The sequence below is a fragment of the Bidens hawaiensis genome, unplaced genomic scaffold, assembly GCF_021521415.1.
Source record: "Bidens hawaiensis isolate Kalapana, Puna unplaced genomic scaffold, B.hawaiensis_p1.1 tig00419396_1, whole genome shotgun sequence".
Lineage (NCBI taxonomy): Eukaryota > Viridiplantae > Streptophyta > Magnoliopsida > Asterales > Asteraceae > Bidens > Bidens hawaiensis.
This window is the reverse complement of record NW_027504847.1, coordinates 1,333,100-1,349,492: the sequence shown is the minus strand read 5'-3', so window position 1 is coordinate 1,349,492 and position 16,393 is coordinate 1,333,100.

Sequence of the window (16,393 nt, the reverse complement as noted above, 5' to 3'; positions counted from 1 at the left end):
TCAAGCGTATTTTGCAATATCTACGGGGAAATCCTGACATCGGGTTATGGTACCCCAAAGATAATTCTTTCGATTTTACCGCCTACTTAGATTCAGATTATGGAGGATGCAAGATCAACTTCAAATCAACGACTGCAGGATGTCAATTTTTAGGAAACCGGCTTGTTTCCTGGCAGTGTAAGAAGCAGACAACGGTCTCTACTTCAACCGCCGAAGCTGAATATGTTGCAGCCTCGAGTTGCTGTTCCCAGGTTCTGTGGATACAACAACATCTTCGCGACTACGGTTTGAAGTTTCTTACTACTCCCATCTTGATTGATAATTCTGCTGCTATAAGTATCACCAAGAATCCCGTACAACATTCTAAAATGAAACATTTCGAGATTCGATATCATTTTATACGGGATTGCTATGAAAAGAAATTAATTAATCTTGAGAAAGTACACACAGATTTTCAAAAAACCGATCTATTTACCAAAGCGTTTGATAAAACACGTTTTACCTTTTTGCTTAGTTTAAATGGATTGAAGAACCTTGCTGAGATCTTAAAATTAGGATAATTATCTTTTAATTGCTTTATAAATTTAGTCTTATTTTTTTATTTTTTAGATTTTAGGGGGTGAAAAGTATAGAAAATACAAAAAGAATGTGCTTTCGTTTGTATAGATAAAATCCAAAGACATTAAAAATTTTCAAAATTCAAAAATATTGTGATTTCTGTTCTGTAATGCTTGCCTTTTAAATATCTAGGAAAACCAAAAACATTTTAAATTTTTGAAAAACCAAAAAGAATGTGATTTATGTTTTTGTACAGAAAAATCTGAAAAACCAAAAATATTGTGTTTTAAAGTTTGTACAGAGAAAAACCAAAAAGATTTTTAGATTATTTTCTCGCTGAAAATTATGTCGGTTATTTAAGTTGTGAAACATGCCTGCATGTCTTGGTCCTATGATTCACTTGTGGATTGAAGGTTAGCCATTTATTTATTAACTTAAGTTAACTGGGGCGATTAAATTTATCTTTATTTTGTTTTTATGCTCCTCAAAATATTGAGTTTTTGAAGCAAAAAGAGAAAATGATAGTACATTGATTATTTTGACCCCAAGTTCAGCAAAAAGTAAGCTTAAAAGACTGTGTGCTTAATTGCATTGGTGCATTGGTAGGTCTTAAAACAACCCAGTAGAGTAAAGTATGTGATATAAACATAAAGAAACGCCAAATTGAAATGAGTGTTAGTCTCTAGCAAAAGTCTTGGTGAGGATGGCAAAAATGTAATAACCAGTCATACTCAAGCCTTATATTTGTTGATCACCCAAAAATCAAATAAAGCTAATAACAAGCGTTAAGTTTCTGGATAGTGTGAGTCTTTATGCGGTTTAACCATCTGGGTATTCATATGCATGAATATTTCACTCGCTTTCTAGAGCAAACCCAAAGTCATTAAACTTGATCACTGTTGTACCTCGTACAATTTACATTACTGACTTGATCAAAATCCGCATTAGTCATACAAATTGTTCCTCCCTTGCGTGCGTCTTAATACCATTAAGAAACGGACCCCAGGGGATACAATGTATGTAAGCCAACAGATGGACTCGTGCATACTCACTCACAGTAAAAGAAACTTGATGCATTGCTCAAAATTTCTCAATTGGTATCAAAAGTTTTGATCAACAATATAATGGTTTAAGTCAAGTTGGGGTGATTTGGCAAAAATCAAATTACGCTTGAACCAAGATTAGAGGCTGTTAATCTCTGATATTCTGTGCTCTAATTGATCTAATTAATCATATCACAAAAATACTTGAATGTGTGTTATTAGACTTATGTGGACAACAATACCAATGACCGACTTATCGCCAGTCATAATATCGCTAAAATATAAAACTGTGATGGAAGGACAATTTGGTCAATATGATTCTCTGCTCAAACTCGACAAAATTACAAAAATATGTACTGCTTTTGATAAAATCTTTGAAAAATACAAAAAGATTGTCTATTTTTTAATAGTTCGGATATTTTTCTGTAAATACATTCTTTAATTCTTTATTTTTTACAAAATACCAAAATTAGTTTTGTTTTCTTTATACAAAATATTTAAATAAAATTTAAGTTATGTTTCAGAAATCTGAAACAATTTTAACGTATTAGGTTGTCGGGATATAAGGATTTCTCGATAATTTAACTTATTGATTTATTTCATTAATTTATTCATTTATTTATTTAATTTAAAATTAAATAAAAAGGGTTTAATTCGCTAAAATCCATTCGTTATTTATGGGTAACGAACTAGGTGATTCCTTAGCGAACTAGCATCTGGTTCGCTAACCTAATTCGCTTCCGCACTCTGTAACGAATCATCCCTTCGATATACATATTTAACGAATCATGACACGAATCGTGTCTTGATTCGCTATCTTTAATTTAACGAATCACATTGTGATTCGCTAACATAAGGTAACGAATTGAGTTAGCGAATGGGCTTATTCGCTAACTTTAAAGTTAAACGAATCGTCTGATTCGTGCAAGCTGTACCTAGGGTTTCGTGTTTCGCTATATAAGACAAGATAATGAATAAGCATTTCACTGTTCGTCTTCTTTCTTCATTTTTAAGTAACTGTTCAAATTCTCTGATATTTTCGATTTTTAAAGTTGAACATTTCAAAGATCAATTTGAGTGACTAAGGTATACATGTGTTTGGCGATAGCATTTTCGTCAAAAACGACATTGATTTAACTGTTAAATTATGATATTTCAGGGGTTTAAGGGTTTTGAACTTTTGAAATTCATTTGTGTATAATTTATGTTATTAATTGTCTGATTTTGATATTATTTTGATCGGAATCACTTTCCGATACCTTTGGTGAACTCTAATCATCTTTTGATTATTGTTTGCTGGGTTAATTATGGTTGTGTGTTCTTGATGGTTACTGTTGATTCGTTGATCCTTAGGACACTTAGGTAATGAGTCTCAATCTCATTCACCTACATTAACGAAGGTGTTTCCGAGCTCAACGAGCTGATTATCGTGATAGTTCAACGATTATTATGGCCAAATTGAATCTGGGTTACTATGTTGAGTATTATTGTTCTTGATAATTTTGACTTTGACTTAGTGGAGTCAAAGAAAAAGTCATAATTTTGACCATTCGTTAGTCTTAGCGAATTGGAACTGTTTCGTGTCCAATTCGTTAAGATTTCATACGAACTAGCTTAGCGAATAAGACGTAGTACGAATCAGAATTTGATTCGCTTAAAATATAACGAACTAAAGTTTAGTTCATTAACTTAATTAGTGATTCGCTAGGTCTAGTTCGTTAAGTAATTTACTTGATAGCGAATCGCCTGATTCGTTATCTTTGTATAACGAATCAGGGTGATTGTTAACGAATGACAATATATATTATTAATTTTATAAATTAATTAACTAAATTGAATATTCAATTAATTTAATCAAAGGTTTTAAATCGTCGAATACGCGTAACTAGAGTAAATACATTTATCTTTTGAATATATACAGTGATCTCTATTCTCATATACGTGTTATTTATACAGTAAATCATGGCTGAACAAGAACAACCACAGGAACAACCACAAGTACAACCACCACAACAAGCTGAAATGGTCTTATTACCGTTCGATAAGAAGCACAACATCTGTGCTTATGTCGATCATGATGTGGCTGATTTAAGGACGTTCGGAGCGATGTTGAATTTCTTACGCCGTTCAAAGATACATTATGCAATCACTGCTAAACCTAAGGTGTATCTTAGTTTAATCAGGCAGTTCTGGAACACGGCGATATATGTTGAGGAAAGTAATTGGGTTAAAGCTACAATTAATCAACTTCCGATCACGATTGATGTAGAGGTCATTCGTCGGGTACTTCAGTTTGACGACAGTGACGATTACCCGAGTGAGTTTGACAGAACGTTGGTCAGGGGTTTATTTACAAGATTAAATTATGGGGGTGATATTCGTCGGTCCATGTTGAACAAGAATGGGTTGTGTCCACCTTACAAGTACTTGTTGCATGTCTTGCTTCATTGCTTGAGTGGACGTCGCGGTGGTTTCGATGAATGTAGACTGAGCCTACAATCGGCATTTGTTGCTTTAATCCTGAACAAGCCATTCAACTATTCAGAACTCATCTTTGATCATTTGAAAGAGCAAGTTCAGCAAACTCTACCGTCAAAGAAGTTCTTGATGTATCCACGCTTTCTACAATTAATTATTCAAGATTTTATACCGGATTTGGTGATTGATCGATCGTTGGTGAATGACGTTCTTAATATGGAACATATGAAAGCTAAAACGGTGCAGCGGATGTTGATTTATCGGAAAGATAAGCCGCAGGACAAAAGGATGATTGGTCATATAATCAACCCTGATTATCTATGTCCTCCTAATGAGCGCTGGATCTATGATGATTCGGATTCTGAGCGTGAAGGGGGAGAAGGTGGGAACAATGATGGTGGGGATGATGATGGTAACGATGGTGATGATGGAGCTGGTGAGCGAGCTCTGAAAAAACAACAAGATGCAGTTGATGCTGCTCTAGCTGCCACCATAAAAGCTCAGCAAGAAAGAAAACGAAAGGGTAAGGCTGTAGCTACTAATGAGCCACCTAAGAAGCCCCGTGTGTCCTCTGGGGCTGGTGTAATTATTGGTGCACCATCACCTCGTCAATCAACTACTCAAAGCTCGGCGGTGCCACTAACTACTAGCACCCCGATGCTCACATTAACAACGACGATGGTGTCACATGAGAGGCTCGGCTTAATTCCTCAAACGGCGTTGACCGAGATGCCGAGGCCTCCTGCTGTGCTGTCAACCGTTTCTTCCACCACTACAATGGGACCTCCTCCTCTGCCAACAACTACATTTCCTCCATCTCTGCCTAGTTATGTATCTTTCATGAGAATCACTCGACCTCAGGGTCCTATTCAACCAGTTCATCCATCTGTATACAATTTGTCACCTGGACGTCAAACAGAAATACTGCTTAATCTGTTACACTTATATGAAAACCAAATGGCAGCTGACCGACTCAATCAAGAACGACTCATGGAGAATCAAAGAAAAATGATGAGTGACATTTCGTTTTGTCAGAAGGAGACCAAGTCGCTGCGTGCGATTGTTGAGTCTCAGGGGGTGAAATTAAAAGAACAAGATGAGTTAATTTTACAATTAACTTGTAAAGATGATGCCCTCAAGAAACTCAAAAATGACGATGATGATCCTGACGAGTCTGATGCAGGAGGTGAGCCTAAACAATCACATGGTTCATCCTCTGGTGCTGGTGTAAGTGGCACTGATGATTCAAACAAGCAGATAATCGCATTTCAAGATCCAACAGCTGCCAAGCCGATAGAGATGATTGAAGCTAACACGGTAATATTTATTGATGAATTGGGGATAGTTAGAAGTATGGTGAACAGAGATGAGATACAGATTGGTGAGTTTGTGGTTAGATCTTTGACAAGGGAGCAGATCTCGATTCTACTTGGGCTGAATGACGATCAGCTGACTACATTAGAGACTGAGCCCGATGTCGAAGTGATCAATGAGGAAGAAATGGAAGATGATCCGTTATTTATGAATACGGACTTTATTTATGAGAACGAAGAGATTGAAATGGAGGATGTTACTGCTGAAGAGTACCCGGACTTGTATCAACACGCAAATGTTGGTCAAGGTGCTCCGGTATTTCATGAAGACGTAATCAAAGAAACTGAGGATGATTTGGAGAAGATCGTGCAGCGAACGGTTCCTTCACTCAAAGAAGTGACTGATGATGACATTGAAAGATGGTTCAAACGCCAGAAAGTGGGTAAGATCATCAGTGCTTTTCGGTATGTAGATAAAGAAAGAAAGGATACTGCTGCTGCTTGGATTGAGGCAAATCAAATGACTACCTTCAAGACAGTTTCTAAGGTACATGGTGACATTGTCTCCTGGTTCTATGATTCAGACCTGAAGGTATGTATTGTGAAATGGGAAAAAGGTGTGCAATATTACGAGAGGATAATGGATGTGTTAACATTACCGCGTTGGGATGTACGCACCCTCGCGAGACGTCCATTTATCAATCGTGGGGGCAACCGAACGGCTGAGTGGTTTCATCAACACTTACTGTTCGAGGTCAATCATGGCTTCAAGTTCTTCAAGCCCCAGGTCCCAAGACGTAAACGTACTGATGAGATTGATCCGAGGACTGGCTGGAAGAAACTTGTTTTGAAAGTGAAGCCACCAAAGACAATGAAAAGAGTTCCTGTGAAGACAATGCCGCAAGATATTTATCTGTCTTTCAACCGTTGGTACTATGACAATCGTACTGGCGAGGCCGTTATTGTTCGTGGTCGAGGACTACAGACTGAGCTCATCAAGATAATCGATCTGATGTGGTTGGTTAATTTATCAGAGACAGACAATGACGTGCTACACAGGAAGCAAATTTTGTTTGAACGCCAAGAAGATTACGACCTGGCTATGCAATTCCAACGTGTTGTTCGAGTATGCCATGAGCACGGGATTCATAGTTGCAGAGATTGGCAGACAAAGCATTTCAAATAAGTTAAAGACAAAGAGCTCAAGACGAGGGGGTGTCTGTTAGTGCACGGTTTTGCGTCTCGAGTCTTTGTAATTATCGTTAAATGTTTATTTGATTATTTTAATATAATATTTAATGTTTGTTTATCTAATTCGTTAAGGTTAGGTCTAGTTCGCTAGGAATGTTAGCGAACTAAGACTAGTTCGTTAAGGTTAGGTCTAGTTCGCTGGGAATGTTAGCGAACTAGGACTCTATAATGTATTCCCTCCTGATTCGTTAGGGGATGTTAACGAATCAGGGGGTGGTTCGTTAAGTTAATTTAAGTTAACGAAGGGGAAGCTGGTTCGCTAGGGGATGTTAGCGAACCAGATCGTCTTCTATAAATAGTGAACCACTGTTCACTTGTAAATAGTTGAAGTTTTGAGAGAATTAACATTATTCAGAAATATTTAAAGTATTCTCTCTCTCTCAAGCTTCACATTAATCATATATTGATAATATATATATTACATAACAATCAAACTGAGGTACATAAAGAGTTAGATCTGTTTATTTAATATCAACATATAGATCTGGATCAGATCTAAGTTATTGATTAGAACGAGTGTAAGTTAGGGGATCAAACAACAATTTATCTACAAAATAGTTATAAAGAATTGAATGAGAAAGTTTTTTCATATTTCATGAATGATATATATTAGGAATCAACTATATGTCAACTACACTTGAATGAAACTTAGTATGCTATTGAATATCGATTAATACTTTATTTTAAAGATCAATTAATTATTTATTGTATTATGAAAAAATAAATTTTGATTTTTGATTGTTATAACAATTGTTTTGTAACATAATTTTATAATATACTTATAGAAAGAAATGTCTTAAATATTGTTCATCAATTTTAACACATTTTAACATTGATGTGTAATAAATGTTTTAAATTGATGTGTAAATAAACACGGGTACTATTTTAGAGTAATAAACATTACGGTTATTGGTGTGTAATAAATGTCTTATAGAGAGTTCCTCTTTTGAATCAACATTGAGATAGTAGTTTTGTTGAATCGACATTTATTGATTTGGAGACTAATTTCATTTGTTTGCTTATTATTGTACTAATGGTAAAAGTTATAAAATAATTTAACTTTTATTATCTTTGTTATTCTTTGTATGTTTTTATATATGATTCAATAAGTTATAACATCTTATAATTAATTCATGTAAAATTATCATTTGTTACAAGTACAACATTTGTGTTTAATTAAATTTATATGATGTTACATATATATTATGATTTTAAATATGTTCCACCGTGTGTAACACGGGTACTAATCTAGTATGTGTGTGTGTGTGTATATATATATATATATATATATATATATATATATATAGGGAAATGTTAAAATATAAACCACTCCAGTTGTGAAACCCTGAAAACAATATGAACCATTGATCTTACACTTTCAACGGATGAGATCATTTCAAATAACCTGGATTTATTAGTGCATTTTTTATTGATTGCGAGTACTAAAAGAGCAAGAATGTCATTTGAGTTTTGGCTACTTTTTACCAGCCAGCACACTTATCAAATCAATTTAAAAAAAAGGTCATATCAACACGTTCATTTCTCTCTCATTCAATTCAATACCATCTACTCCAATTCTCTTTACTAACAAAGAATTCGTTTCAAATTCAACCATTCATGTCACGATGTGATCTATCTTTTCTTGATTTAATCCAAAGCCATCTTCTCTACGATTTCCAAATCCCATTTTTCTTTGGAGCTAGTGGTGATGTAAACAATCTGGATCGTTTTCTTCTTTTGGATAATGATGAATTTTGTTGAATAAATGGAACGCTTGTCTTCATTGCGTTCACTTATTAATTGAATTAGTTTCATTTAAAAACAAAGGATCTCATCATTTTTAATTCTTTTTTCCTTTTTTTAAGGTACTATGTTGACAAAGTTCAGATCTGGTCATTTTAGTATTTTTAAATTTTGGCCGATTTAATGGTAAAGATACCAACGTATTTAAAACTCGTAATTAATTATGTTTATATAAAACATTCAATAAGTAACGTATATATTCTTGTTTGAATTTCATTCATATATAGCCGTAAGTTAACATTAAATACATTAACCTATTTAAACACGCAGATCAGCTTAAATCCTTAATCAGTGTTCTTCCCTGTTTCATTTTCTTGACAAAAGTTTCTTGATCATTTGGTCAAACATAAACACAAGTTTTTCTTCATTTTCTGCATAGCATGCTTACACATTTCTCTTTAGTGAGAATATTCACTGTATTTGACAACTATTTATTGGTCTCAGATGATCTTGTATATTCAAATGATCTACTTGTGGCCAACAAAGTCTTTAAAGAAGATTTTTATAAACATTATATGAAATATCCATATTTATCTCATGAATACAACCACTAAATAAACATGTGGTTTGTTTTCAAATCATAAATCCCCGGCAGTACATGCGTTGATGATCGGAAACATCAACAATGGTCTACAATTCACACGGTGTCCTATCATCCAATCATGAGCTTGACATCCACGAGAACATTAGTTCATCACGCCACATGCTGCACACCTTCGGAACTCGTGCACCATTGTATCCACTCGCCCACAGCTAGCATAAGAACAATTACGCGACCATAATAAACTCATACCTAAATGTTTTACCCAAGATTTGATAACCATCCAAAAATATCCAGTCACCCCTTTACAACATTGATATGTGTGACAAAATTGGTCTAATAGTAATGTCATAAGTCTATGACAATGTATGTTCACGGATCACCCCTTGACAACATTGATACGTGTAACAAAATTTTAGGTTTAAGAATAATTGTGTAACCTCAACAGACTCTCTCTTCCAATTGAATTATAGTGTAACCCCAAATAGTGTGTTACAAATTGTAAGATTATAAATATTGTATTTATTTAACGAAATTTGAAGTACACATATAATTCAATATCTATTTAAACATGGGTGACTAGTTATTATAGGATAATGGTTTGTAAATCATTATTTAACTAATTTAGTAATTCAATACATGATTTTAAACTTATTATAGATATTCAATAGATTATATGTTTTTTTTAAATAATGGTCAAACATTCTATGTAAATTTATATGTAACGGGTTAGTAAAGTTAATGTGACTTAAATTACATTAAACAGGTTTTTTATATATGTTGCATACAAATTAAACACATGACCCATGGACAGCATGAATTAAAGAGCGTAAAGATTAGAAAATATGAGGGAAATTAAACCTATGATTGAATATGGTTAGGACAATCACCCTCATTATTTTTGTTTATTGATTGCCACTCAAATAATTTATTTGCGGCCAACTTTTTTTATATTTGGGACCGTCGGTGACGATAAAATGAATGACAATTATTATCGGCCAATACCCGCCAATAGGGATTATTAAATTCCAATAAACCTTACTAATATTTTGAATTTTCATTGTTAATGGTAAAGATATCAGCTTATTTAAAACTTGTAATTGATTATGTATACAATAGTCATATTTTGAATTGTTTTTTTTTCTTAGAAATAGTAACGTATTCTAGTTTGAAATTCAAACATATGTATAATCGTTGCTTAATGTCTAAAGATATTAACTTATTTAAATAGGCATTTCAACTTCTCTCCTCACCACGGTTGTCTATGTTCTCCCTTGTTCATTTTATATAATTTTCTTTTTTGAAACTAGTAATTATTTAGGTATAAGTCATATTTGAATATTTTGTTTTTGAAACAATAACATTGGTTAAGCCCAAAATCAAGCCCATTATTCAATAAGCCAATATTTAAATCCTTTTAAGCACTTCTTAATAAAAAATTCTTTATTATAATCTATGTTTCAGAAATCCTAAAAAATGTAATTGTAAAATTCAGTTTCACAATATTGAGAAGTAACTTTCTCTACTTGCATGCAATAGTTTTTTTTCATCTATATTTGAAATAATCTTCTGTTATGTTAAAGATTCTCTCATCAATTTTTTATTCTATTTTTATCCTTTTAAAGAATATTTGCATAACACAAATCATAACTAATAAATAAGCCTATTTAAAAATTAATTTTTAAGCCCAATAAACAAAATTTACTTAATGCCCAAACTTTTTCTCACCGCTAGTCAAAAAAAGTTTAACAATTCTTTGAGACAGCCGTAGTTTTGGAAACCTACCTCACTCTATGTGTACTATATCGAGTTTTTTTTTGCATAATGATATAACCAATCTCATGACATCTTATGTGCTTTATGCTATCTCATTAGGTGTATCTTGCACTTACCTCATACTTGCTAAGTTACGAGGGTCTTTGGTTACCTTTGATTCTATGGCCTAGTAATATATAAGTTGAAGTATGTTAGAATGTATATGCGTACATTTTATTAAGGGAAAATTGGTTTTATTGGTTCTAACTATTGACTTTTGGTCATTACCGATTCCAACTAACAAACTGGTCACTGATGGTCCCAACTTTTAATGTACTTGTACCTAACTGTCTGCGGCTAACAGAATCTTAACGTCGTTTCAGGTCGCCGGAAAAACGTTTTTTGCTGGGAAAGTCAATATTTTTGCCGGAAAACACCAAACACCACCTGAACACCGCCACCACCACCAATTGATTCACCGCCAACCAACCACCATCACTTAAGCACCATCAATTGATTCCGACGATGATTCTAGGTTCCGGCGACCTCAATAATTGGGGCTTTTACTAGAAAAAGGTTCCTAAATGTACGATACAAAGTTACCATGATGTTTAGGACAAAATTGTTGAGTTTTCAGGAAAAAAATGTGTGTTTTCTCGCAAAAACGCTTTTTCGGCGACCTGAAACTAACGACATTAGAATTCTATTAGTCGCGGACCGTTAGGAACAACTACGTTAAAAGTTGGGACCATCAGCAGTCAATTCGTTAGTTGGAACCGGCACTGACCAAAAGACGATAATTGGGACAATAAAAACCAATTTTCTTTTTATTAAGTATATATATTTGTATATTTTATTAGTATACGTTAATAAATTTGAATTTTATGGTGTATAATTTTTTAGAAACTTATATATAAAACAAATTATGAAAAAGTAAGGATTATTTCCGTGTTTAATAGCGTATAAGTGAACTATGTGTAATAGCTTATTACTATATTTTCCTTTTATTAAAACCAAAAATTATTTATGTATATATATAATGGTCAGGGTCAAGTTATTCTATAAAGGGAAACAAAAATGAGAATGATTTGTAGCCACACAAAAAAACTCTTAAAAATTTTAAATAAATAAATCATAACTTAAAATTTAATAAAAAATGAAAAAAGTAAAAACACAAAAATATTACCACCGTATTTCTCGTTCTCATAAAAAAACACAATGGTAAGTGAAAAAAGTCATTGTGTCTTTTTGTTTATCATTGTGTTTTGTGTATATTTTCGTCATTGATTGTGACTTTTTTCTTCAAATTGTGTCTTTTTTCTTTATATTGTGTTATATTACTCTACATTGTGCTATATTTTATTCAGCATTGTGTTATTTTTTCCGATCTATTGTGTCTTTTTTAGTTATAATTGTGTCTTTTGTTCACTTTCGTCATTGTATCTTTGATCTCGGCATTGTGCCTTTTCATCAATTTTTTTACTTTTTTTGTATTTTTTAACAGGAATGATGGCGGAAACATTTTAGTTTTTTCATTTTTCGTTTTATATTTATATTTTGAGTTATGATTTTTTTATTTTTTTAAATTTATTTTTATGGGGTTTTTTGTGGTCACTAATCGTTCTCACACTTCTCATTTTGTCTCTCTTTTTATTTTAACTTTACCCAATGTTTCAAATACTATATCTTCGAATTAGTAATGTATTTTGTTTAGATTTCTAATAAATACTCGTTGGCCTATTAATGGTAAATATATCATAGTTAGACTAAACGTACCATCCTCCCGTACTTGTCATACTCATCCCCTGAACTTTGACTTCCTTCAACAATTTTAATTTGCATATTATTATCCTATAACATTTTTTAAATCATTATGTATCTCTTTAAAAGTTTTATTTTTATTTTTTATTGATATCATGTTTTTTTTTGTTTCCCTCATTTTATGTTTATTGACCTTGATCATAATACTATTTATTATTATCACTGTTGATGCATTATTATATTTATAAAACTATATACAAATACGTGAGAGAGAGAGAGACTGTATTAATATTGATGCTATTAAAAAAATATTAATAATATTAACCATAATAATAATAATAATAAAAGTAATTAATAATAACAAAATGATTTTTAATTTGATATATTTAATAGAGACTATTAAGTGAAACACAATGTTAGAGGACTAATATGTATGTAAATAATGTTAAGGGTAAATGGTAATTGAAACACGATGTTAGAGGACTAATATGTATGTAAATAATGTTAAGGGTAAATGGTTAATAATATTAACCATAATAATAATAATAAAAGTAATTAATAATAACAAAATGATTTTTAATTTGATATATTTAATAGAGACTATTAAGTGAAACATGATGTTAGAGGACTAATATGTATGTAAATAATGTTAAGGGTAAATGGTAATTGATTTGACAAGTTCAAAGGGGTGTACATTTAAAAATCGTGTCCGGAGAGTACGTTTATCAACACCTTATTTAAAACTTGCAATTAATTATGTATAACGGTCATATTTTCAAATGTATTTTCTTAGGAATAGTAGCGTATTCTAGTTTAAATTTAAAAAATATAGCCGTTGGTTAACGTTAAAGATGTTCACTTATTTAAACCAACACTTCATCTTATGTCCTCACCTCGGTTATCCATCTTCTTCCCTGGTTTATTTTTCTTAACATAAGTTCCCGTTCATTTCTACTCTAGTCATGCATATACATTTCTCTTTAATGGGAATATGTATAGTATTCGACTATTTACTGTTGCCGGATGATCTTACACCTCCAAATGATCTATTTGTGGCCAACAAAGTCTTTAAAGAAAATTCCTATGGTATTCATTTTGTTCACTTAATTGTGTTGGTCAACACAGAACGTGTACGTGAACCGAGCATCCCGTGTGGTAAATTGTGCTGCAAATATTGTACACCGTCGTTGGAGTTCAATGGTAAAAGTTCTAATTCTTTGGCTGCTCGACGGGCTGCGGGCGATGACCCAATGGAACAGATTAAGTTTGTTCTTCTAAGGGGCAAAACTAATCGTGAAATGAAATTTGTTCTTCTAAGGGGCAAAACTGCCGCCCGTAAAAGTAGAAAAATGATGGCACAAACCGTCGATATTTTCCGTCTTGCAAAGACTTAAAAAATCCATATTATTCGTTTAGAAGAGTTTACGGCTGTTTGGATGGCTGGACCATGGTGCATTCCGTGCTGTTAGACAAAGCTAGACTGGTGTTGTTCTCGATCGTGGGGTGGGCTAACTGCAAACGAGTGATTGTAGATATGAAGGCAACTAATAGGAAAGTCAATCTGTGTGGGTTAGGCTTGTTGCAAGTAGCCGATTTTTGTTGGTCTTTGAACATGTTTAAATCCTTGTGGTGTATGTTTGTGGTTTGAAGTTTTATGTTGTTTCAAATACATTTTGTTAACTTGTATAAAAACTAATTTATAAATGTGTGTTTTTTTATAAACATATCACTAGTCAAATAGGAAAGTGAGCATGAGTTGACTTGGTTCATTTATTGGTTTTGATCAAACATTCAAACCTATTACTTATATATTGGCTTTTTGGTGCAGCTGGCATAGATATTATCGAAAAATGTGAGCAACTTTGTTTTGTGGTTTCAATCGAGATTTATAAATCTGAAATAGGATCAAGAAAATACTATGCATTGTATGTTTTTTAAACAAAAGTCTCTTTGGTTGGGCCGGGTTTTGATAAACAGTTTGATAGTTTGATTTGTCAGAACCTTTAAAATAATGTAATTTGAATAAACGACTCGTGAAGTTATCCTATCAGTTTTTTTAAATCAAAAGGTATTAAGTTCTTTATGTCAAATAAAATTCTTAAAGGAAATTGATGGGATATGACAAATAGAGGAGGAGGGAACGTTTAGCCTAACACAATGGGTCTTTATCAAAATTAGTTTAAATTTAATGTAATGTAGCTTAACATATAGCCGTGTGCGGACCAATACGCATTGCGGTATCAAATTTGCTAATTATCTTGTGTATATAGTTCGCAGACCATGTCTGCTAATAGCTTATTAGTGGGTATTTTTTATTATCATTTTGTATAATTTCCTTTTTATAAAGTGGACCTTTTTAATGAAGTTCAAACATATAGTCATTCATTAACGTTAGGCTCGTGAAATGAATCTTAACATATGAAGACCAAAAAAGTTAAAAAGAAAATAATTAATGAGTGCTGCAGGATTTGAGCCTAGGCAACTCATTTGAAGGAAGAATGTCTACAGTTTAGCTTCATGTTATTAAGTTAAAAGGGGTTGAATATTATATGCATATGGGTGAGTTTTAATAAAGATAAAATTAGCGTACTAAACATATAGATAACTAGAGTAATTACAGTTTTGAAGTAGAGTAATTATGTTGTAAATTATAAAATAGTGTAATAATAATTACTCTATGTTAAAAGTTATTGAATAATAATAATTACTCTAGTTATTTGTACACTTCTCATGATTTGATCCAAACCATATATACATAATTATGAACGAATAAACTTTTTTTTGGGCAAAAAAATGTTGGGCCTTTGGCTGTCATCCTCCCTAGTTCTTGCTCACGCCTATGGGTCGGGGCTGCTTTATATGCATATTTTATTGATATTCGTGAATGAACTTGAACTGTTAGGCCAAACGTGGTGGGCAAGATTGTGGGGCGACAAGGGGGTGGTACACCTCCCCCCCCCCCCACAGCGATTTATGGGCAAAAAGGGGCGGGGCGGAGGGATATTATTGCTGGAAAGAGGGAAGGAATATTATTATATTCAATGTGTGTGATATATATATACATACATATATATAGGGGATGGATCTTGCGAGAAGTAATCTTAAAACGAGAAGTGCGAGAAGTAAATCACAACCATTGATTACAAAGATCAATGGTTTATGCTACAAAATGGCATTTTAGTAAATAAAAAGAAGTTATAACCAGATTTTTATTGCTTGAAAGGGAATAATAGTAAATCTTGTGTAGCTATCAAAAAGGAACGACTATCCCTGGTTTCACTCTATAACTCCTACACAGCTTGAGGCATGAAATCTTCTTCAAACATCCTACTGATACACTCAATCGTCATAATTAAACTCGATTGATTCCAATTCCTTGAGCATAAAAAGCAATCGGTGTTCTGTCAATTGAAAGACATTGGTTTTGAAGTGGAACTAGGGTTTTTGGGATGCTAGTGGGATCGAACCCTAGACAAGGTGTTGAAGGTATGATCATCAATTTTTAGGTTTTGTTGTTTTTGTGTTGGTGAGTAGTTGGTTTTTTTATATGATCAGATGTAGGTTATTAAGTTACTAATGGAATCTCGTTTAAGTAATGAGGATTTAGGTTTTCACAATTGAGTACACGACAATATTTTGGTTAAATTATTTTTTTCGTGTGTTGGGGTCGTGAATTTTGGTAAAACAATTTGTGACGAAGCTACACATACTTGGTTGTGTTAGGAGTTACACCATTTGATTAGTGTTCATGGGGTCGTGTTGTAAGCAGTTATTTTATGGTGTAGTTATGTTTTGTTTGCTGTGCTGCATCGTCTATACAACTGGATGTATGGTGTAGTTATGTTTGTTGTGTTGCATCGTTTGTACATATGGTTGTTTTGTGTAGTTAG